Source organism: Bufo gargarizans, chromosome 8, assembly GCF_014858855.1.
Source record: "Bufo gargarizans isolate SCDJY-AF-19 chromosome 8, ASM1485885v1, whole genome shotgun sequence".
NCBI classification, from domain to species: Eukaryota; Metazoa; Chordata; class Amphibia; order Anura; family Bufonidae; genus Bufo; species Bufo gargarizans.
Genome location: NC_058087.1, coordinates 102,328,164 through 102,351,810, shown reverse-complemented (window position 1 = coordinate 102,351,810; position 23,647 = coordinate 102,328,164). Strand labels below are relative to the sequence as shown.

The 23,647-nt window shown below is 45.0% G+C and overlaps 1 protein-coding gene across 1 annotated transcript in view; it reads left to right on the top strand.

Annotated features, from left to right (window-relative positions):
* Positions 1-5,548: 5,548 nt before the first annotated feature.
* MFSD6 (major facilitator superfamily domain containing 6) overlaps positions 5,549-23,647 on the top strand; it is a 286,969-nt gene continuing 268,870 nt past the window's right edge. The window contains exon 1 of the mRNA XM_044303296.1: positions 5,549-5,758. The gene's annotated coding sequence lies outside the window, so the exon portion shown is untranslated. The remainder of the gene's footprint in view (positions 5,759-23,647) is intronic.

Below are 23,647 nucleotides of genomic sequence, written 5' to 3'. Positions count from 1 at the left end.
AATGAAGTCTGTGTTGTTTCTGGTGTTCGCCACACCTTCTTTCCCCAGGTGTGCCTATTAGGGTCCATTCACACGTCCTGTTTTTTTTCATCCTGAAAAACGGTCCGTTTTTTGCGGATCCGTTGTTCCTGAAAATGTTTCCGTATGTCATCCGTTTTTGCGGATCCGCAAAAAACGGGAACATGTATACATTTCAATAATCAAATAAAGTTGTTTGGATTTCTTTGAAAAAATAAATAAATTTGTTATGTGTTTCCAGGAACGGAATCCGCAAAAAACGGATGACATACGGAATGACATCCGAATGTCATCCGTTTTTTGCGGATCCATTGACTTTGTATTGTACCAGGATCCGATTTTTCAGGACAAGAATAGGACATGTTTTATATTTAAACGGACATGCGGAACGGAACAACGGAAACGGACAGCACACATTGTGCTGTCCGATTTTTTCCAGGACCCATTGAAAATGAATGGGTCCAGATCTGGTCCTGATCTGTTCCTGAAAAAAACGGAACAGATCAGGAAAGAAAAAACGGACGTGTGAATGGACCCTTATGGTCATTTACCTTCTCTATTTATTGTTGTTTCTCCTACTAGGCTTTGTGGTTTTTAGCTTCAGTTTGAGTTGTGAATAGCTGGTGTGTGGATCTCTGTTTCCTGGTGCTGCCATAGCCACTTGAAGTTAAAGCGAATCCATCACCTGCTTTTACCATTTTGAGCTGTCACCATCGCCATGTTCACTAAAGTACCTTATTTCCAGCAGTCTTCTTTTTACTTTATTTCGTTTTGTCCTTTTAATATAAAAGCACTTTTTATGATATGCTAATGAGGCTTCAAGGTGCCCAGAGGGGTGTTTTTTTCCTTCTCCGGTGCCCAGTTACGCCCCCTGCAGTGCCCAAGAACGCCTGATCCTCAAATAACCTCCCACAGCCCCGGCAAACGGTTCCGCCCCCTCCCCACGTCATAGTCTACCTTCTAGAAATGCCCCGTCCTTCTTCCTGTCGGCGGCCAGAAAACTCGTGCAGGCGCAGTACCGCCTGCGGCCTGCGCGCTCATCAAGCTCCTGAGGGCAAAAGCCTCAAAAGTCTCACTGGGCATGCGCTGAGCCCAGTGATGTAACCTGAGCGCTGTTGCCCTGAGGAGGTTGATGATCACGCAGGCCGCAGGAGGTACTGCGCCTGCGCGAGTTATGAGGGCTGCCGACAGGAAGAAGGACGGGGCATTTCTAGAATGTAGACTATGACGTGAGGAGGGGGCGGAACCGTTTGCCGGGGCTGTGGGAGGTTATTTGAGGATCAGGAGGCGTTCTTGGGCACTGCAGGGGGGTGTCACTGGGCACCGGAGAAGGAAAAAAACGCCCCTCTGGGCACCTTGGAGCCTCATTAGCATATCATAAAAAGCGCTTTTATATCAAAAGGACAAAACGAAATAAAGTAAAAAGAAGACTGCTGGAAATAAGGTACTTTAGTGAACATGGTGATGGTGACAGCTCAAAATGGTAAAAGCAGGTGATAGATTCCCTGTCATTTGTATTAAGGCCTGAGGGAGACTCATTTTCATCCTTCCTTTTAGAGGAACAGGTTGTCTCAGTCCTGACATTAGTACCAGTGTCCTATAGGGTGAGTAAGGACATTAGGTATTCCTGTGTATGAACTTACATACCTCTGGGATCTGTTCATACTGGTAGTTAGTCAGGACTTTGATTAAGGTTTTACTAGGAGGTGTCTATTTCCTTTCCCTAGTTTCCAGGCATTAATCCCTCCTATGTTCAGTGTGGTGTTTCCCTCCCACACCCAAATGTGACAATACCTGGCCCTAACTATTGTGAGGGGGAACATAGCTGTAATCAGTGGCCCGTAGCACGAAGCAAGCAGGGCCCACTTTTCTTCTGTTCCAGGCCATGCTTGCTTCCCCTATGCTCAGTCAGGGCCCCTAAGTGGGGAATTTCCCAGCTTAGGAGTCCCTGCTCTGACTCCATATACGGAGTCAGTATTATGAACGTATTCCTAAGCATAGTCACTATGCTTGGGGGACACCCTATGTATACAAGTCTAATTTAGACTCTATTTTGTTTCTGTGAGGACTCAAACTCACAACCTTCTACATTAAAGCCACTGGGCTATAGAGCTCAGTGCTAAGTTGTTGCTGAAAAACCTCATAGAAGTTTCTCTTGTGTCATACAAAAGAACCTTCTGATGTTTTTCTAATACAAGAGAAACTTCTATGAGGTTTTTCAGCAATGACTTAGCATTAAGCTCTCTAGCCCAGTGGTTAAGGTTCTAGTCTTTAATGTAGAAGGTTGCGAGTTTGAGTCCTCACAGAAACATTTAAAAAATAGTCTAAATAAAACGTAAATACACAGGATTCACTTCATAATTATTTTTTTCTTTTTATCGCTATATTCTGACCCTCATAACTTTTTATAGTTATGTCTAAGGAGATGTATGGGGGCCCATTTTTTATGGGACAATCTGTGATTTTTGACAATATCATTTTGGGGTGTGTATGACTTAATCACTTTTTATTCAATTTCCTTGTGAGATAAAGTGATGAAAAAAAACACGAATGGGCCTTTAAAAAAAAAAAATATTATTCTGTTACACCATTCACCATATGCGTTAAGTTTTATAAATATTTGAATAGTATGGGCGTTTTCGCATGTGGCGATGCCCATACTGCTATTTTTATTTTGGGGAATGGGGGTGATAAAAAAAAAAAAAATGTTTTTTTTTAAATATTTTCAACCCTTTTTTTTTTTTTTTTTTTTTTTTTACTTTTTGTTAGGTACCCCAAGTGGACCACAACTTACAATCATCATATGTAAATTGCTCCATTAGTCTGTATAGAAATCACTGTCACCGTTCAGTGCTGCCATTTAGTGGCCTAAACTGGGATATCCTAACAATGAGCCTGGAAGCCTAGTACAGGCTGTGGCTTATTTTTAGAACAGGGTGCTTTCCCTGATCTTCGCTTGGGGAAAGCGTGCCTGAAGTGGAATCCCACACTTCAGCTTTTTAATACTCTTAGATGCCATGAGTGTGGGAACTCATTGCTGTGAGGAGAGGGGGCATGTGGCGTATTCTGGGGCCATAAGGGCTGTTTCACACGAGTGAATGCCGTGCGTGACATCCGCTGCGTGAATGACAGCCAAGACCCGATGCGGACTGCAGAGGCACGGAGCATTAACATGATTCATAATGCTCCGTGCCTCTCTGTGATCTCTTTACTACGAAATCACAGTAAGATAAAGTTGTCACTGTAATTCTGTAGTAAAGAGATCACAGAGAGGCACGGGGCATTATCAGTCATGTTACTGCTCCGTGTTTCTGCTGTCCGCATCGGGTCTTGGCTGTCATTCACACAGCGGATGTAACGCACGGCATCCGCTCGTGTGAAACAGCCCTAAGGGTGAAGAACTGTTGCATTTTGGGGGGCATAATAGGGGTTGGATAACCCTTTTAACCATTAAGATGCCAGAGGTTTTACATTTTCATTTTTCTTCCCTATCTTCCTTGAGCCATAACTTTTTTATTTTTCCGTTCACATATCCATATGACAGCTTATTTTTTGCGGTACAAGTTGTACTTTAATATGGCATACAATGTAGTGGGAAGCAGGCAAAAAAATCCTAATGAGGTGGAATTGAATTTTTTTTTAAAATTCCTTTACTGTTTTATGGGATTTGTTCCTACAGTGTTCCTTTTGTGGCAAAACTGACCCGTGCCCTTCATTCTCTGGGTCAGTAGTAATACAATGGGGGTGTGGCAGGGGAGGAGCCAGGACAGGTGGTGGGATGGGTCAGGGTGGGTAATGGGCAGAGTTGGGGGGCCCAATTCAGATTCTTGCTATGGGGCCCAATGATTTCTATGTACGCCCCTGGCTGTAATCTAACTACTGTGAGGGGGCACATATCTGCCATAACTACTGTGAGGGGGCACATATCTGCCATAACTACTGTGAGGGGAAATATATCTGCCATAACTACTGTGAGAGGGCACATATCTGGGTATAACTACTGTGATGGGCACATATCTGGGTATAACTATTGTGAGGGGGCACATATCTGGGTATAACTACCGTGATGGGCACATATCTGGGTATAACTACTGTGAGGGGGCACATATCTGCCATAACTACTGTGAGGGGGCACATATCTGCAATAACTACTGTGAGAGGGCACATATCTGGGTATAACTACTGTGAGGGGGCTCATACCTGGGTATAACTACTGTGAGAGGGCACATATCTGGGTATAACTATTGTGAGGGGCTCATACCTGGGTATAACTACTGTGAGAGGGCACATATCTGGGTATAACTACTGTGAGGGGGCTCATACCTGGGTATAACTACTGTGAGGGGGCACCTATCTGCCATAACTACTGTGAGGGGGCACATATCTGCAATAACTACTGTGAGAGGGCACATATCTCGGTATAACTACTGTGATGGGCACATATCTGCCATAACTGTGAGAGGGCACATATCTGGGTATAACTACTGTGAAAGGGCACATATCTGGGTATAACTACTGTGAGGGGGCACCTATCTGCCATAACTACTGTGAGGGGGCACATATCTGCAATAACTACTGTGAGAGGGCACATATCTGGGTATAACTACTGTGATGGGCACATATCTGCAATAACTACTGTGAGAGGGCACATATCTGGGTATAACTACTGTGATGGGCACATATCTGCCATAACTACTGTGAGAGGGCACATATCTGCAATAACTACTGGGAGGGGGCACCTATCTGCCATAACTACTGTGATGGGCACATATCTGCCATAACTACTGTGAGAGGGCACATCTGGGTATAACTACTGTGAGGGGGCACATATCTGGGTATAACTACTGTGAGGGGGTTCATACCTGGGTATAACTACTGTGAGGGGGCACCTATCTGCCATAACTACTGTGAGGGGGCACATATCTGGGTATAACTACTGTGATGGGCACATATCTGACATAACTACTATGAGAGGGCACATATCTGGGTATAACTACTGTGATGGGCACATATCTGGTCATAACTACTGTGAGTGGGGCACATACCTGTAATAAATACTTTGAGGAAGCACATATCTGGGCATAATCTGTGAAGGGGACACAATATGGGCATAACTACTGTGTGGTGGCATAAAGGGGGAATAATTACTATGTGGGGCCATTTAGGGGACTGGCTGGGACTGGGTGTATAGTTATGTTATTCCCGACCGCCTTGTATGTTAGTAACCCTGGGCCAGTTTGTAACTTGTCTTCTTTAACCCTTTTTTATTTTATGTATATGTACAATGCCATGCAATAATCATTTCATTATTTGATGTGATTTGGATTTTTAGAAATGTCTTCATTCAGATAATTTTCCTATTGTGTAAAAGAAACATGTTGGCCTATAGATATACAGGAAAACGGATAGTTGAAGAAGTTGGGAGGTATGCGGTAACGCAGGTGCCACTGGCTTCTCCCTTGCTCTGACGGACATCTCGGGCCTGGGCGGTCCCGGCACACTGCTAGGAAGAAGAGCAGGGAGGGGCGGGGCTAAGGGCGGCAGTTCACCTGCTGCTGGGCTGGAAGTCTTCAGGGTGGTGACTACTGCCGGGAAACAGGTCCAACCACTAGTGGACCGTGCAGGACTGCAGGTGTGACCGGCCTGTCCGCCGCTGTCGTCCACATCGCCGGCGCATCCTTATCGTACAAGGGGTTGGGGGCATGAACCAGCAACGGGCGCGGTGGTGGCACATGTGAAGGTGAGTGTGGGCACCGTAACACGGTGGAGCACCGAGGTAACTGCCGGCTAATATTTGATGCGCCACCCCTGCTGGGACTTCCGCAAACGTAAAAGCATCTCCAGCAGGCAAGTGTCACCGCCGGGTCGTCCCGGTTCACACTGACATCACCCGCGGATGTTGGCACTGAGATCATGCCCGTGTCCGTGCAGCAGGCATTACCGACCCTAAAGGAGTTGTCTGAGAGTGGCTGCAAAAATGTTATAAGAAACCAAACGTTCGTTACCCATGAAAGGGGCTGTGACAAGCTATGGGTGGAGGAAAAGTATCAACCATCTGGACTCCTACTAGTCACAGGATGGTGGTCCCATCGACCTGTACAGGTTCAGGCAGCCGCTCCATTCAGAGAATATACCTTAAACCTGAAGTCACAGGATGGTGGTCCCATCGACCTGTACAGGTTCAGGCAGCCGCTCCATTCAGAGAACATACCTTAAACCTGAAGTCACAGGATGGTGGTCCCATCGACCTGTACAGGTTCAGGCAGCCGCTCCATTCAGAGAATATACCTTAAACCTGAAGTCACAGGATGGTGGTCCCATCGACCTGTACAGGTTCAGGCAGCCGCTCCATTCAGAGAACATACCTTAAACCTGAAGTCACAGGATGGTGGTCCCATCGACCTGTACAGGTTCAGGCAGCCGCTCCATTCAGAGAACATACCTTAAACCTGAAGTCACAGGATGGTGGTCCCATCGACCTGTACAGGTTCAGGCAGCCGCTCCATTCAGAGAACATACCTTAAACCTGAAGTCACAGGATGGTGGTCCCATCGACCTGTACAGGTTCAGGCAGCCGCTCCCATTCAGAGAACATACCTTAAACCTGAAGTCACAGGATGGTGGTCCCATCGACCTGTACAGGTTCAGGCAGCCGCTCCTTTCAGAGAACATACCTTAAACCTGTTTTAGCAGCAAATAAGGCCAAATAATGGCAGACCTAATTCATACGTGAAGAGGGTCAATTAGAAGTCTCCATTTCTGTCAAATGCAGAAAACCACCACAAAACCACACTGGGGGTCATTTATAATGCCCTTTATGCCAGAAACTGGCAGTTTGTGACTTAAATGTAGTTGTTTTTACTTCACCCTCTCCACTTTCCGAAAAAGGAGCAGAGCGTAGGAGGGCAGCTGACCCAGCACATTTACCATAACTGAAGCCAGTTTTCTGGCCGGATAAGAGCCGGTGTAGATTTAGTGCAAGGAGTGAGCCTCGTCGTCCGGTGGCAAGGCCTTCATAGCCTACAAAGGTCTTGATACATCTACTCTGAAGTGTATCATGATTTCCTGATTTACAGCTAACATCTGGCCACAGAGTTTCTACAAAAAGACCGTGGAGAGGATTTATCATAGTGGTAATATTTCAAGTCAGTTTTGATTGAGTCTGCTTTAAACACAGCAATTTTGGGAGTCCTCTACTGTCACCCTCTATGCCAGAAACTGGTGTAAAGAAGCCTGTGGTTTGTGACCTTTTAAACACCATAAATTTTGGAGCAAGTGCCGTTTCTACACGATCGTCGCCACTTTCTGTAAAGGGAAAGTTGTGGGTGGGGGCCATCAACCCTGGCTCATTTCTAGCAGTTTTCTGTAAGGGCTTGTTCACACGAACGTTGGCGTATTGTGGCCCGCAATACACTGGCACTGGCCGTGTGCATTCCACTTCACGGATGCGGACCCGAGTGCTTCAGTGGGTTCCATTCTGTGCCTCCGCAACTCAAAAAGATAGAGCAAGTTCTATCTTTTTGCGGAATGGATGGATCGCGGACCCCATTCAAATGAATGGGGTCGCGATCCACATGAGGCAGCCTCACGGCCTGTGTCCGTGCATTGCAGACCATAATTTGCGGTCCACGGAGGGGAAACGGTCGTGTGAACAAGTCCTAAGTTGTGGGAAACACTGGAGGCAGGCCTGAGGCTTACATTAGGCCCTGGCTTGCCTGCACCGACATCATAAATCTAATTTGCGGGGTGCTGATGGGATACAGAGGGAGTTCACTCGGCAGGCGTCATTGCCCGTGGCATATAAGGGGTTATACAGCCAAGCCCCTGCTCTCTGCTGCACGGGAGACCTGTACTGCACTTAGACTGGACCACTGTCAAAAGGTGGTGGCCCTGCCTAGGGCCCGTTAGTGGCCACCATAAAAAGGCGTATAGAAAAAGAGGAAAAGTCCAGCTCGATTAAATGTTACCTTTATTTTTCATTAAAAGCCAGTTACACGCCAGTCAACATGTTTCGGATCAAAGACAATAGCGATCCTTCCTCATGACACCTCATGAGGAAGGATCGCTATTGTCTTTGATCCGAAACATGTTGACTGCAGTGTAACTGGCTTTTAATCCGCACTGAAAAATAAAGGTAACATTTAATCGAGCTGGACTTTTCCTCTTTTTCTTTTACTCAAGTTACGCTGTGGTTCCCAGCATGGTCCGTGCTCGGTGCAACAGGGTTTGAGCACGCCTACCTCCTTCTTTTTGCCTACCATAAAAAGGTGTATGGGTGGTCACTAAGGGGTTAAGGCTAGGTCTACAAGACGACATTTGTCCCGCGACATTTTGTTGCACTAATGTCGCGCAACAATTTTTATAATGGCAGTCTATGGTGTCGCACTGCAACATGCGACACGCTGCGACTGCGACGCGACAGTCGCAGAAAATCCATTCGAGATGGATTTTTCTGCGACTGTCGCGTCGCAGTCGCAGCATGTCGCATGTTGCAGTGCGACACCATAGACTGCCATTATAAAAATTGTTGCGCGACATTAGTGCAACAAAATGTCGCGCAACAAATGTCGTTGTGTAGACCTAGCCTAATAGTTTTTCAACAATTAACAAAACGCAAAGTCAATGAACAAAGAGAAATGTAAATCAAATAAATATTTGTCTTCAAAACTACATATGTAGGTACACATGCACACAGCAGTTGGAAAAAAATGTTGTTCCAAACATCTTGGAGAACTAGCCCGAGATTGTGACGAACGGTAGGAAGCATGTAACACAGATGCCGAGCCTGACTGGTACTGTCTCCTTGCTCCCTGATTAGGCGAGGGGGCTGGTTGCCATAGCAACAGAGCGGCAACAATGGAGCTACCATCATGGGGGCAGACGGGCAAGTACATGACAGACATATTTAGTGGATATAGGCTTGCTGAAATCCTTCTGTCTCTTCATGTAATCCCAGACAGATTCTATGATGATGAGATCAGGGCTCTGTGTGGGTCATATGATCTTTCAGGACTCCTTGTTCTTTATGCTGGTAGTTATTGACACTGGCTGTATGTTTGGGGTCGTTGTCCTGCTGCAAAATAAAGCTATTTTCACACGTGCGGCAGTGTGATCTGGCGGGCAGTTCTGTCGTCGGAACTGCCCGCCGGATCCGCCGATCTGCATGTGACTGAAAGCATTTGTGAGACCTCATTCAGATACGGATCCGTCTCAGAAATGCATTGCAAGAACAGATCCGTCTCTCCGCTTGTCATGCGGACAGACGGATCCATCTTGTATCTTTTTTCACATTTTTGCCGGTCTGCGCATCCGCCACTAATACATTCCTATGGGGAGAAATTCTGGATCCGGCATTCCAGCAAGTCTTCAGTTTTTTTCGCCGGAGATAAAACCGTAGTATTCTACGGTTTTATCTTTTGCCTGATCAATCAAAATGACTGAACTGAAGACATCCTGAATGGATCACTCTCCATTCAGAATGCATGGGCATATGCCTGATCAGTTATTTTCCAGTATAGAGCCCCTGTGACGGAACTCTATGCTCGAAAAAAAAAAACGCTAATGTGAAAGTACCCTAAACCAGACTTCTCCCTGATGATATTGCATAATGGATAAATATCTGCCTTTGTCAGGCACAAAGAAACAGACATTGACCATAGAAACAGTGGTTGACCAAGGAAACTTAAGGCAGCAGATGAAAGACATGTCATTTCCGTGTCATTTTCGCATCCATGTTTGGTGTCTGTTTTTCCTTCCGTATATCATCTGTAATCCACGGACACAGCAGTGCCCTCACCTTAGCTCAGAACATTGAACCAGTCCTTTTGTCTACCGAAGCACAGATGCCAACTGTGCCTGTAACTTAAGGCCCCTTTCACACGAATGATACCGATTGGCTCAGGATGCATTTAGTGAAACGTTCCCCATTTTGCAAGCAAGTTAAGTCAGTTTTGTCTGCGATTGCATTCAGTTTTTTCCACACGGGGTGCAATGCGTTTTATGCAGACCTCCATATCTAACCATCCTTGACGATAGGATTATATTGAGACATGAACCCTCCTTCTTACCAAAGGTTTTCTCTAAATTCCACTGCCAACAGGAGATTTCCTTACCCACCTTCTGCGCAGGGGCTAAGTCTTCAAAAGAAAGATGTTTCCACCATCTGGATGTACGTAGATGTATTCTTGGCTATCTGGAAGCCACAAAATGACTGCAAAAATCCGACCGTCTTCTGGTCCAGTATACAGGCCAAAATAGGGGGCAGGCAGCATCAAAAATTGCTATAGCCCGCTGGATAAGAATGACCATTGCAATGGCCTATACCAGTGATGGTGAACCTTTTAGAAACAGAGTGCCCAACCTGCAACCAAATACCCACTTATTTATCGCAAAGTGCCAACACGGCAATTTACCTGAATACCAATACAGTATATCTTCCATGTACTTTATCATTTCGCTATAATAGCTTAATATCCTACATTCAGTGCGCTGCCTGTGCTGTTCATAGTGCGTCCTGTGCTGATGAATGGCAGGAAAAGTCTAAAGCATATTGGTACGCCATAGACTTTTCCCAAGGCGCGGGTGCCCACAGAGAGGGCTCTGAGTGCCGCCTCTGGCACCCGTGCCATAGGTTCGCCATCACTGGCCTATACAATTAAGGGTCTTGCTCCTCCAGAGGGTCTAAAAGCCCATTCAACCAGAGCAATCTCCACCTCCTGGGCAGAATATGCCTCCGCCTCCTTGTCACAGATCTGCCAGGCCGCTACATGGGCAAATCCTTCCACCTTTTTTAACCACTATAGGTTGGACGTTCAGTCCAATTCGGATTTGTCGTTCAGACGTAAAGTCCTGTCAGCGGCCGTCCCCCCCCAATGGATTCCTTTGTTATTCCTCCTGCTGAAGTACCGTTGTGGGAGGCGTACGGAAAAGATGATGATTACTCTTACCGGTAATTGGATTTTCCGTATAGACTCCACAACAGCACTGTTTTTTTTTTTCCCCACCCATTAATTTCTTACATTCTTTTGTCTATTTAGAACTTGATTTATATCTCAAATGAATAAAATACTGGGCACTCTCCAAAATATATGTACCTCACAGTTTATTGAAAATTAAAAGCTAACAATACATAAAACATACATGATCTTAGAATAGTTAATAAAACATACAGATAAAAATATATAAATAAGTTAATAAAAATATCGAGAGCCCTGGGTATTAGTATGATCCAATCTATGGGGATGATAATACTAGAGAAAATTGTCTATTCCACTTTGGTGGTTATATTCTGTGCAGTCTTTGCAGGAAAAATAAAATCCACAATGTTATTATCCTTCGAGTAGGAGACAGAGAAGCAGCTGGTGAAATAGCAGTGAATGATACGTGCGGCGTCCCGCTGTTACTCACTATTAGGTGCTATACAAGATTCTGCTGCTGTGCCAAAGCCTTTTAGGATCGGTATTTCCTTCGGTCCTTTCCCCACACTGTCCTTTAACACGCCGCTCTATAGATGTAGGTTCCGGCGCTTGTTACAATCATCGGCTCCTTTTTCAGCGCTGGACGAGCGTCATACGTCCCTCTGGTAAATCAGTGTCAGATGCGCCTTGGATCTCCGATTGTGACAGGGTTAACTTGGGGTGTCCGTGGTCTTTAGGCTGGCAAGTTCAATGTCCATAGGGGGGTTTTCTTTATACCAAACGCGTTTCGGGGTCCTTTATCACCCCTTCCTCAGTGAGGAAGGGGTGATAAAGGACCCCGAAACGCGTTTGGTGTAAAGAAAACCCCCCTATGGACATTGAACTTGCCAGCCTAAAGACCACGGACACCCCAAGTTAACCCTGTCACAATCGGAGATCCAAGGCGCATCTGACACTGATTTACCAGAGGGACGTATGACGCTCGTCCAGCGCTGAAAAAGGAGCCGATGATTGTAACAAGCGCCGGAACCTACATCTATAGAGCGGCGTGTTAAAGGACAGTGTGGGGAAAGGACCGAAGGAAATACCGATCCTAAAAGGCTTTGGCACAGCAGCAGAATCTTGTATAGCACCTAATAGTGAGTAACAGCGGGACGCCGCACGTATCATTCACTGCTATTTCACCAGCTGCTTCTCTGTCTCCTACTCGAAGGATAATAACATTGTGGATTTTATTTTTCCTGCAAAGACTGCACAGAATATAACCACCAAAGTGGAATAGACAATTTTCTCTAGTATTATCATCCCCATAGATTGGATCATACTAATACCCAGGGCTCTCGATATTTTTATTAACTTATTTATATATTTTTATCTGTATGTTTTATTAACTATTCTAAGATCATGTATGTTTTATGTATTGTTAGCTTTTAATTTTCAATAAACTGTGAGGTACATATATTTTGGAGAGTGCCCAGTATTTTATTCATTTACTATTCACTTTTAAAAGGAAGGGTGATTCCTTTTTTACTGAGAGCACCTCCTCCACTGTTTGCACCATTCCTGTGCGTCACTTTCTGCACGCTTTTATTTTGATTTAGATCTCCCTACAAATAAAAGGTTACTTCTTCAGCATCATCCTGGTTCCTTTGGTACTTACTGGAGAAGGTAATGGGGAGGAGGCATTTAAACTTCTGCTTTCTACGTCGTTTCCTGTCCCTGGGGGCGGGGTACCCTCATGCTGACGTGCCGTTGTGGAGGCTATACGGAAAATCTAATTACCGGTAAGGCTACTTTCACACGAGCGTTCTGCTGTCTGCTCGTGAGCTCCGTTTGAAGGAGCTCACGAGCGGAGCAGAACGCTTCCGTCCAGCCCTGATGCAGTCTGAATGGATGCGGATCCGCTCAGACTGCATCAGTCTGGCGGCGTTCAGCCTCCGCTCCGCTCGCCTCCGCACGGCCAGGCGGACACCTGAACGCTGCTTGCAGCGTTCAGCTGTCCGCCTGGCCGTACGGAGGCGTGCGGATCCGTCCAGACTTACAATGTAAGTCAATGGGAACGGATCCGCTTGAAGATGACACCATATGGCTCAATCTTCAAGCGGATCCGTCCCCCATTGACTTTACATTGAAAGTCTGAACGGATCCGCTCAGGCTACTTTCGCACTTAGAAATTGTTCAAAGTTATTAATGCAGACGGATCCGTACTGAACGGAGCCTCCGTCTGCATTAATATGATCGGATCCGTTCAGAACGGATCCGATCAAGCGCTAGTATGAAAGTAGCCTAAGAGTAATTATCATCTTTCTAGAATGTCTTCCTTGCCTTTTGAGGATATGTGATTCCTACGGGATCCTTTGGATAAAACAATTGATGCTTGCCTTAGAAACACTTGGGGGGGTGGCTGCAGCTTCCACTTTCAGACCTAATATTGCTGCCACGGTTACAGCTTTGTCCATGGCCGTTTGGTTAGAGAGACTAGAATATCAAATTAAAGAGAAATGTCCAAGAGAACAGATCCTTGCCCACCGTCCAGAAGGCGGTCGGTTTCATCGCCGATGCTTCTGTAGGTGCGGTTAAGCTGGCCGCTAAGGCTTCTTCCCTCTCCAATTCTGCACGCCGAGCTATTTGTTTGAAGAATTCTAATGGGGGAACTTGTCCTCTAAACAAAGATTGTGTAGTATCCTTTTTTTTGGGGTCAGTTTCTATTTGGGTCAGAACTAGACTCTCTCTTGGAGAAGGCAGCGGATAGAAATTTAAGCTCCCTTGAGACCGCCTCCATCCAGGACAGGAAACGGGAACTTTTCGTGGAGAGCTCTTGAGGAGGAGCACGGCTCCTAGACCACCAGTTAACCGCGAGAACTTGTCCTAAAACACACTTTTATATTATATACGCTCGCCTAAAGAATTATTAGGAACACCTGTTCTAGTTCTCATTAATGCGATTATCTAGTCAACCAATGACATGGCAGTTGCTTCAATGCATGTAGGGTTGTGGTCCTGGTCAAGACAATCTCCCGAACTCCAAACTGAATGTCAGAATGGGAAAGAAAGGTGGGCTACAACAGCAGAAGACCCCACCGGGTACCACTCATTTCCACTACAAATAGGAAAAAGATTGTAGCACGAGCTCACCAAAATTGGAATGTTGAAGACTGGAAAAATGTCGCCTGGTCTGATGAGTCTCGATTTCTGTTGAGACATTCAAATGGTAGAGTCCGAATTTGGCATAAACATAATGAGAACATGTATCCATCATGCCTTGGTACCACAATGCAGGCTGGTGGTGGTGGTGGTGTACTGGTGTGGGGGTTGTTTTCTGGACACACTTTAGGCCCCTTAGTGCCAATTGGCCATCGTTTAAATGCCACAGGCTACCTGAGCATTGTTTCTAACCATGTCCATTCCTTCATGACCACCATGTACCCATCCTCTGATGGCTACTTCCAGCAGGATAATGCACCATGTCACAATGCTCAAATCATTTCAAATGGGTTTCTTGAACATGACAATGAGTTCACTGTACTAAAATGGCCCCCACAGTAACCAGATCTCAACCCAATAGAGCATCTTTGTGATGTTGTGGAACGGGAGCTTCGTGCCCTCGATGTGCATCCCTCACATCTCCATCAACTGCAAGATGCTATCCTATCGATATGGGCCAACATTTCTAAAGAATGCTATCAGCACCTTGTTGAATCAATGCCACGTAGAATTAAGGCAGTTCTGAAGGCAAAAGGGGGTCCAGGGGGTATTAGTATGGTGTTTCTAATAATTCTTTAGGCGAGTGTGTATATGTATATAGAATTATATATTTTTTGTAAATAGGGTGGGAATAAACCCTGGGTGCTGTCATGGGCTTATGGAAAAGTGATTACCCGTGAGTGTAATCTTAAATTTCCCTTACGCCCATGACAGCACCCTTGAAAGATGACTAGAATAGTAACCATTTTTTTGGGGGGGTCTAATCTGTAATGACGAAAAATGGTACACAGCGACTGCCATGTGGCTGTTCTACAAATCTGTTCTAGGGAGGCATCAGCCCATTCCGCCCATGAAGTAGAAACTGATCTGGGAATCCTGCTGGAGGAGATTTTCCGGCTGAAGAATAGGCCAACGTAATGGTGCCTACAGTCCATCTGGATAGTAATTTACGAGAGGCTGAGAGACCCCTGTTTTTTCCTCTGAATGGAATAAATAGCTTAGAGGTTTTTCTCCATTGACTTGTAACCTTTAAGTAATGGAATAGACATCTTGTCACATGTAAGCAATGGAGTTTCTTCTTTTTCATTGTTTGGATTTTGACACACAGAGAGAGAGAAGGAAAATGTCCTGTGTTCTATGGAACATGGATACTACTTTTGCAAGAAAAAAAGTGTCTGGTTTAATAAGTACTCTGTCATCCAAGATGTTAGTATAAGACGAGGGTGTTGAAAAGGCTGAAATTTCCCACACCCGTCTGGCTGAGGTGATCGCCACCAGGAAAGCAGTTTTGAAGGAAAGGAGTTTTATAGATTTTAGTCCTGTAAGGGTTCGAAGTAAGGTTCCATCAAGCTGGTGAGGACTAGGTTGAGGTCCCAGGGGAAAACCGAGAGTCTGACTAATAGTCTAACTCTACTGCTTTAAAGAATCTCCTTGGTTTGCAATCAGAAAGTCAAAAAAGGCACTTAGGGCAGATACTTGTACCTTAAGTGCTAGGCCTTAGATTTTTTACCAACCGGTCTTGAAAAGAATCCAAGATCTTAGACATAGGAGGAGGATTTAAGGGATTTACCGGATCCTTTGAAAAGTTTAGGAAGGTCTTCCAAATCCTAAGGTAAATGGAGGAGGTAACCTCCTTCCTGCAGGATAGTAAGGTATATACCACTTTCTTGGAGAGGCCTCTGTGCTCTAGGATTTCCCCCTCAAGAGCCATGTTGTTAGATGTGATTGTTTTACATTCGGGTAAAAGACAGGGCCTTGAAAAAATAGATTTTGCCTCTCCGGGAGAATTCAAGGGTTTGCTAGGGAGAGTTTCCTCAACCAGGTTCTTCAAGGCTAAAATGGAGCAATCGGGATCACTGTCGTCCGTTCTTATCTTAGTTTTTGTAGGAATCTTGGGAGGAGTCTTAGCGGGGAAAAGGCGTAGAGTAGCTCATCTGGCTAATGGAGGGAGAAGGCCTCTATCCCCGTTGGTGAGTCTTTTCACCTTAGGGAAAAGAAAAGTTGGCATTGTCTGTTCTCCCTGGTTGCAAACAGATCTAGTTGCGGACGACCCCAGAGGAGAGTTATTTGAGCAAAGATTTTCTGATTCAGACACCATTCTCCCTGGACCTTGTTTTCCGTTCCTTTTTAGATGTACCGCCCTGATAAACGGAACGCATGGTATTAAAAGGGAAAAAATGTCTGCGGCCAAAGACATAAGATTCTCTGATCTGGTTCCTCCTTGTCGGTTCAGATAGCATACGACTGTGGCGTTGTCCAAAAAAATCTTTAGAGCTTTCCCCTGACGTAATGGAAGGAATTATTTTAAGGCAAGAAGAACTGCTTAGTTCTCTTATGTTTTGAGAGTCTTGACTCTGCTTTTTTTTTTTTCCCATACCCCTAGCCGTAAGTTTCCCTGACAATAGGCCCCCCAGCCGAATGGACTTGCATCTGTGGTGATGGCTACTGAATCGTGCGTATTCCAAGGGACAGATTTAAAGGTTTGAGCCACCAGTGTAAGGATTGAATTACATGAGGTGTGAGTGGGAGTGGTGCATCTAATGGGAAAAGGGCTCCCTGACAATCTTTCAGGATTTGCCATTGGAGGGGTCTGGAGTAAAAAAATGGCTCCAATTGACTGCTGGTATCGTGGAAGTCATTCTGCCCAACGCCACCATTGCCTGCCTAATAAGTTTTTTTTTTTTTTTTGCTACTATGCGGGATCAGTTTCTCTACCTTGTTCTGGGGAAGGATACAACATGATTTTTCCGAGTCCAGGATCATTCCTAGAAAGACACATTTTTGGGAAGCTATTAGATGCGATTTTCCCCAGTTTATCTGCCAGCCGAGCTTTTCTAGGATCCGCATTACCTCTTTGAGATGTACGTCCAGAAGGTTCTTTGACTCCGCTACTACTAGAATATCGTCTAAATATGAGAGAAACTGATTTAGATCTTTTAAATTTATAATTGTTCTGGGGAACCAGAAAGGGGGATGAATAGAAACCGTTCCCTTTTTCTGAATCTGGGACTGGAACCAGGACATAGTTTCTCTTTTAGAGAAAAATCTCCTGTCGTAAAGCTAGGTTTTTTTCTGAATCTTTTAAGATGTTTGTGACTTTGAATCTTTCCGGTGGACAAGAGACAAACTCCAGACAAACCTTTCCTTATAATGATCTCTGGATTCATCTACTTTAGTAGCACGGATTGCTTTTAGTAAAGAATCTGTATCATCAGGAGAAAAGAGTGGCCTGCCTGTGGTTTCCTCATCCGCCGACAAGTCCGAACTAGCTAAGATTTCTCCTAGTTCACTTTCTTCTGAAGAATCTGAATCTGACACCTTGGTAGGTATGGCTCGTTTGCCCGATGTTGTGGAAGGGAAGCTCTTTTTAAATATCCCTAATTCTTTGAAGTAGGGATGGGGACTGCTCTTCCACCACTTTGTCGACACAATGCTGACATAAAAAAAAAAATGTTAACACATAGCGCATTCTTTCCCTCTGGTCTTTGAGATAGCCTTTCTAGGCCCCTCTTTTATTGTCTAAAACAGAGACAAGAGAAAAAGAAACCCTTTTAACATAATGGAGACTGGGAAACGATCCCCCTTACCCCACCAGGAGTACCGGTCTGTCTTCATGACCCTCCTGCAGTTCAGCACGCTGACTGCTCGCATCCTCCATAGTAGACATCCAGGATAGAGCGTTTTCCCAGAGGAGAAATCCGCGCCCTCTGTTGGCTGGCTGGTCTGCTTCTAACCACGCGCTTCATGGACAAGTAAATACCTTGGTCGGTTCCCTGCTGGTGCTCCGTGCGGCCTATTAATAGGAGATTTATTTCCTACTTCCGGAACGCACCCTGCGTGCGTTCCAAATACCGGAAGTCGTATTACGTACTTCCGTTTCTCGCGTGGGATTTCGGCCCTCCCCGATGCCTGTAATCAGGAACTGATGTTCTAGGAGTCGTGCTCCTCCTCAAGAGGTCGCCACGAAAGTTCCTGTCCTGGATGGAGGCGGTTTCAAGGGTGCTGTCAGGGGCGTAAGGGAAAAAAGAGATTTTTCTGGGTTTTCTCAAGAATCTTCCTATGCCCCTTTCGTACATCACCTAGATTTTAGAGTAGAAGGCAGTTGTGATAAAGACCAGAATCCCATATCTAGAGTTACAAGAAGCAAAGGTTTCATGTTCAGGGGTTCTTCCTCCCAGCCAGGTAAACAATCTAAGCAATGATGCCAGAAGCACGGTGGGGGTTAAGGTTGAAGTACTTCCTTCCCGCCTTGGAGAAGGTGGCAGGAGATTAGTAATTCTCTTAAAAGCTTTTTTACCCAAAGCTGGAATGTCAAAAAATCCACCTCAAAAATTTGTTTCCACAAAAGGGTCTCCAGCAATGGAGATAGAAGTAAAAAAAAAATGGTTAAACAAACTGGTATTAGTTCCAGTTCCAGCGGCAGAACAAGGGAAAGGATTCTACTTAAACCCTGTTTTTAGTAAAAAAAAAAAAGCCAATTCATTTTGCACGATTATAAATTTAAAACAACTGAACAAATTCCTACTATTCAGGAAATTCAAGATGGAGACGGTAAAATCAGCAGTTGATCTTCTGTTTCCCAGATGTTTTATGGTAGTCATAAACTTAAAAGATGCTTATCACATACCCATTCATCCAGCTCATCAACAATTCTTCAGGGTAGCGGTGGCTCTTCCTCAGGCTCTTCCATTCAGCCTCTACATGGCACCAATCTTTACGAAAAGTGGTGGCAGATGTAGCTTAGTTTAACAGAAAACGGGATATTACATTTCTACCCTACCTTGATGATTTTCTAATCATAGCGGGATCTCAGAGTTGTGTGACAGCGGTACAAGAAGCGAGGAACATCTTGGAGAGCTTAGGTTGGATCAAAAATCCGGAATGTTACCCCAGAGATGCGTTAATTATTGCTGGGTCTGCTCCTGGACTCTGTAGCTCAAAAAAATCTTTCTGACTCAAGAAAAGATTTTTAATATTCAGGCAAACATAAAGTGTATTTGATCAGACCCAAAGTTGACAGTTTGGAAGGCAATGTCTATTCTAGGGTCACTGACTTCCTGTATCCCGGCTGTACAGTGGGCATATTTCCATACTCGACAGCTTCAAAGAGAGATCCTTATATCGCTAAAGAGAACTGGTGGATCTTTGAACTCGAAGATGATTTCCAAAAAGACACTAATATCCCTGTCCTGGTGGGAAGATTATACGAACCTAAGCCAGGGAATTCCTTGGTGTTACAGACCCTGTGCTAATACTAATGCCAGCCCTTGTGAATGGGGAGGCCAGTTCTTGGAAGAAGTCATTCAGGGTCACTGGTCTCCAATGCAGAATGCTTTCTCATCAAACAGGAAGGAGTTGCAGGCAGTAAGATTGGCTCTAAAGACAGTATTACCCTTTATTCATCAAAGGCATGTCAGAATAATGTCTGAAAATCGTGCTACAGTGGCTTATTTAAATCGTCAGTGGGGGACAAGATCAGTCTCTCTCATGAGGGAAGCAGTGTTGTTGTTCCAAGGGATGGAAGACAACATTGCTCATCTCTCGGCCCTACACCTAAAGGGACAAGAAAACCTCCAGGTGGATTTTTGGAGCCGTCACAGGTTCAGGCAGGTTCAGACATGCAGACTGATTCTCTGCTGACATGAAGACAGATCCTCTGTTACGGGACCTCTCTCCTCTGCCTGGGTGCTGGGCCTAAATATATGCCAATGGACTGTTGTACTGGTGGCTGACGTGAAGCCTGATTCTCTGCTATGGGACCTCTCTCCAATTGATATTGGTTAATTTTTATTTATTTTATTTTTATTTTAATTCATTTCCCTATCCACATTTGTTTGCATGGGATTTACCTACATGTTGCTGCCTTTTGCAGCCCTCTAGCCCTTTCCTGGGCTGTTTTACAGCCTTTTTAGTGCCGAAAAGTTCGGGTCCCCATTGACTTCAATGGGGTTCGGGTTCGGGACGAAGTTCGGATCGGGTTCGGATCCCGAACCCGAACGTTTCCAGGAAGTTCGGCCGAACTTCTCGAACCCGAACATCCAGGTGTTCGCTCAACTCTAGTCATAACCTTTTTATTCCATCGACATGTGAGGACCCTATTTTTGCAGGATGATTTGTACTTTTGATTGACTTTTATTGAAAAACTGTAAATTACTTCTAGGATGCAAATGAGGAAAAAACTGAATTCCACATCTTTTGGGGTTTTTCATTTTTACTATATTTACTGCACGATAAAAATGTCATGTTAACTTTATTTGGTGGGTATGGCAGTACCAAATCTGATATAATTTTTGTGTGCTTTTGACTTTTTGATCAATTTTTTTTATTACATTTTTTGGGGGGGCGCAAGGTGACCAAAAAGAAGCAATTATGACACTTTTTTTTTTTTTCTCTTTCTTACGATGTTCATTGCATGCAAAAAAGAATGTGATATTTACGTTTTTCAGACGTGACAGTACCATTGTATACATTTTTTCATTTTTACTTAAATAGCAATTTTACTGGCATTCTTGCACCATGTCAGACCTTCAGAAGTCCCCTGGCTGCCATAGCAACCGATATACTGTCTTTGATTACATTGTAGGGTTGCTGATTGTTGTAAAGAGAGCGCAAACTGCACTCCCTGCCAAATCACACAAATGATGCTGCGGTTGTTACTGACTGCAGTATTTTAAGGGGGTTAAACGGCTGGGATCAGTGTTGCCTCTGATCCTAACCAATGGGTGAAAGCTGTGTAATACACTCAGATCCTGAGTCCTCCCCATACATAATTTAGTGATCAGTGATGTATACATACATTCTTTTAAATCAGATTTTTATTCTTTTTTGAGAGGTAAAAATAGAACATGGACGAAATTAATCCACTCGAGGAATAACTCGTGAGGATTTGTTGGAACAATGGGACAGTTGTACACTTAAGTGACATAGATTTTGCCTGAACCTGAAAGGCGTGTCATAGCTGCAAAAACTGATAAAAGGCTGTGTGAGGAAGAGCAAACTCATTTCTAAGTTGCTCAAAAGATATGAACTGACTATCTTTTTGCAGCTAATATAAGAATTTCACGCCCCTTATGGTCCCAAGGCGAAAACCCTTCTATGCGAAATATTTCAGATAACTGTGGATTCTTCCACACAGTAATGACTTGGGAGAAGCCCTGTACAGACAACAATATTCGACACCTCTGCCAGACTTTATATATCAGATTGAGTGTAGGGTATACCACTATCTTATCAGACAGACCAGTATTTTCCAACAGACCTACCGGTGAGTCATGACCTATGATATATGCTATCAGCTGGGCAGATGCAACGTCCCTCGGGGTCCCTCCCCACCCCCTCAGCTGCTGCAACTGTGAAGATGGATAATATAGCCATGGGTTAGGGATAGAGCCCTCCTGCATCTTTTCCTCTCTGCAATGTATCCAGTAGTATTCTAGCATTCCCCCCCAAATTAGACTTCTAAATTGTTTGTCTATTCTAAGGAAAATACGGCGAGGTTTCTGTACGTGATAAATGCCATGTGCTAAAGTGAGACAATCCCTTCAGGGCTCCAGATGGCAACCAAAATGGCCGCCAATGCGACTTAGAATTGCAAAATGGTGACAAGACATTTGCGCCTAGACCCTCCGCTGCTCTGCCGCTTTCAGAAGAAAGGTCTTGCATCCAGCAGACACACAGTAATCCAATAACAGAGCTCCGTACAGACCAGAGCTCTGTTATTAGGGAGGAGGCTGCTGATTTGTCGGTATCGGCGTGCTGCCGTACCATTGGCTGCTCCTCCCACACACCCCTTTCTCCCGCGCTTAACACAGCAGCTTGCTTTTCAGTTGTGAAAACGGGGAGTGCGCTCACTGCCGACTGCTCCATAAACAAGGGGCAGCTAAAGTAGACTAGCTTTTAAGTCATGCGGTGCACGGACGTGAGCCTTCTGCGTACACTGCGCAATGTGCTGAGGGTGCCCTGTGCCCTCCACGTAAGGGGTAAGTGGTGGAGAAGAGAGGGCAACAATGGTGGACAGCTGCAGTGCGCTCAGCCACACACAGAATGCCGAGTAATGCTGGGCTTTATGTCTCCTCACACTAGCAGATGAAACTGATTCCATAGCTGGTTTACGCAATTCTGTGACAGGGTCTGGTATAGTGCACTTTGTCTGTGTGCTAAATAAAAAGAAAGGAATGCACTGTTGCCAGCACGACCAGTCATCGTAATGTAGTGCAGGGTTTCAAATCGTGACAGTGAATGGGGTCGCATTGCAACTCTACAGTTGTGAGAATTATTGGGGCTGTCAAGACAATGTGCAGGTCCCAAAATGACCCCTCTCACAAGTGTCAATGCTGCATTGCTACACTGTGATCTCTGGCCATGTGATGTTTGTCACAGCTAAAGGCCCCTTGCAGACTAGCATTCCCCCCCCCCCCCCCCCCCCCGCAGCGAGTCCGCAACGTAGCTGCTAGGGGTCACATAGCATTATATTGATTTATGTTGCTATGTAAAACTTACAGTTCTGGAATGTATTGGATAACACCGACATAATGTTGTCCGTGTTATCCAATACATTCCAGAACTGTAAGGGTTACATAGCATCATAAATCAATATAATGCTATGTGATTCCCGTCAGTGCTGGTAGGTCAGGCCAGGTGCTGTGTTGCGGACACACTGCGGGAGTAATGCTCGTCTGCAAGGGGCCGTTTGGGACAACCACTTGTCACCCCTCTTTTTTTTTTTTTTTCTTTTTTTTTTTTGCACTTAGTCCATCCTTTTTGTATGCACAGTACGGCTGATGTGCAGGAGAGGTCCAACGGCGCTCCTCGTTAAAATATGGCTGTTACCTGCCAGGCTTCAGGTGGGGTCTCGACAGAACAGCAGGTTTAGGGCATGCAGCATCGCAGACATGGTGAGCAGGAGAGGTCGCAATAACGACTGTACAAGCATCAGACGCCTGTACAGGCAGTTTTTCTCCCTAAAAAATGTCTAATGCATATGAATACACACAATAATTTAATAATTTAACTGCAATTTATGGAGCAGGGGAGCACATGCCACTGCCAACTGCTCATGAAGTGCCAGGGACAGCATGACGGGAACGGAACCTCTGCTGAGCAAAGACCATGTTCCCAGGTAATGTCACACCAGAAGTGCCACCATGCCCCGCAGACTATCTGCTGCTTGGAGCTCAATGTGGAGGTTTATGAATAGAAAAACAAATAGCCAAGAGGCTAATGAAAACCCAGCTTGTGACCCTTACAATAAAAATTTGGCGACTAACAAATTTTAGCTCCAAAATTTTTCAGATTAGGAGACAGTGACTCCTTGATATATTTTTTTTCTGGAGCACTGCCCTTTAACCCCTTAGGGACACAGCCTTATTTCACCTTAAGGACCAGGCCATTTTTTGCAAATCTGACCAGTGTCACTTTAAGTGCTGATAACTTTAAAATGCTTTGACTTATCCAGGCCGTTCTGAGTTTGTTTTTTCGTCACATATTGTACTTCATGACAGTGGTAAAAT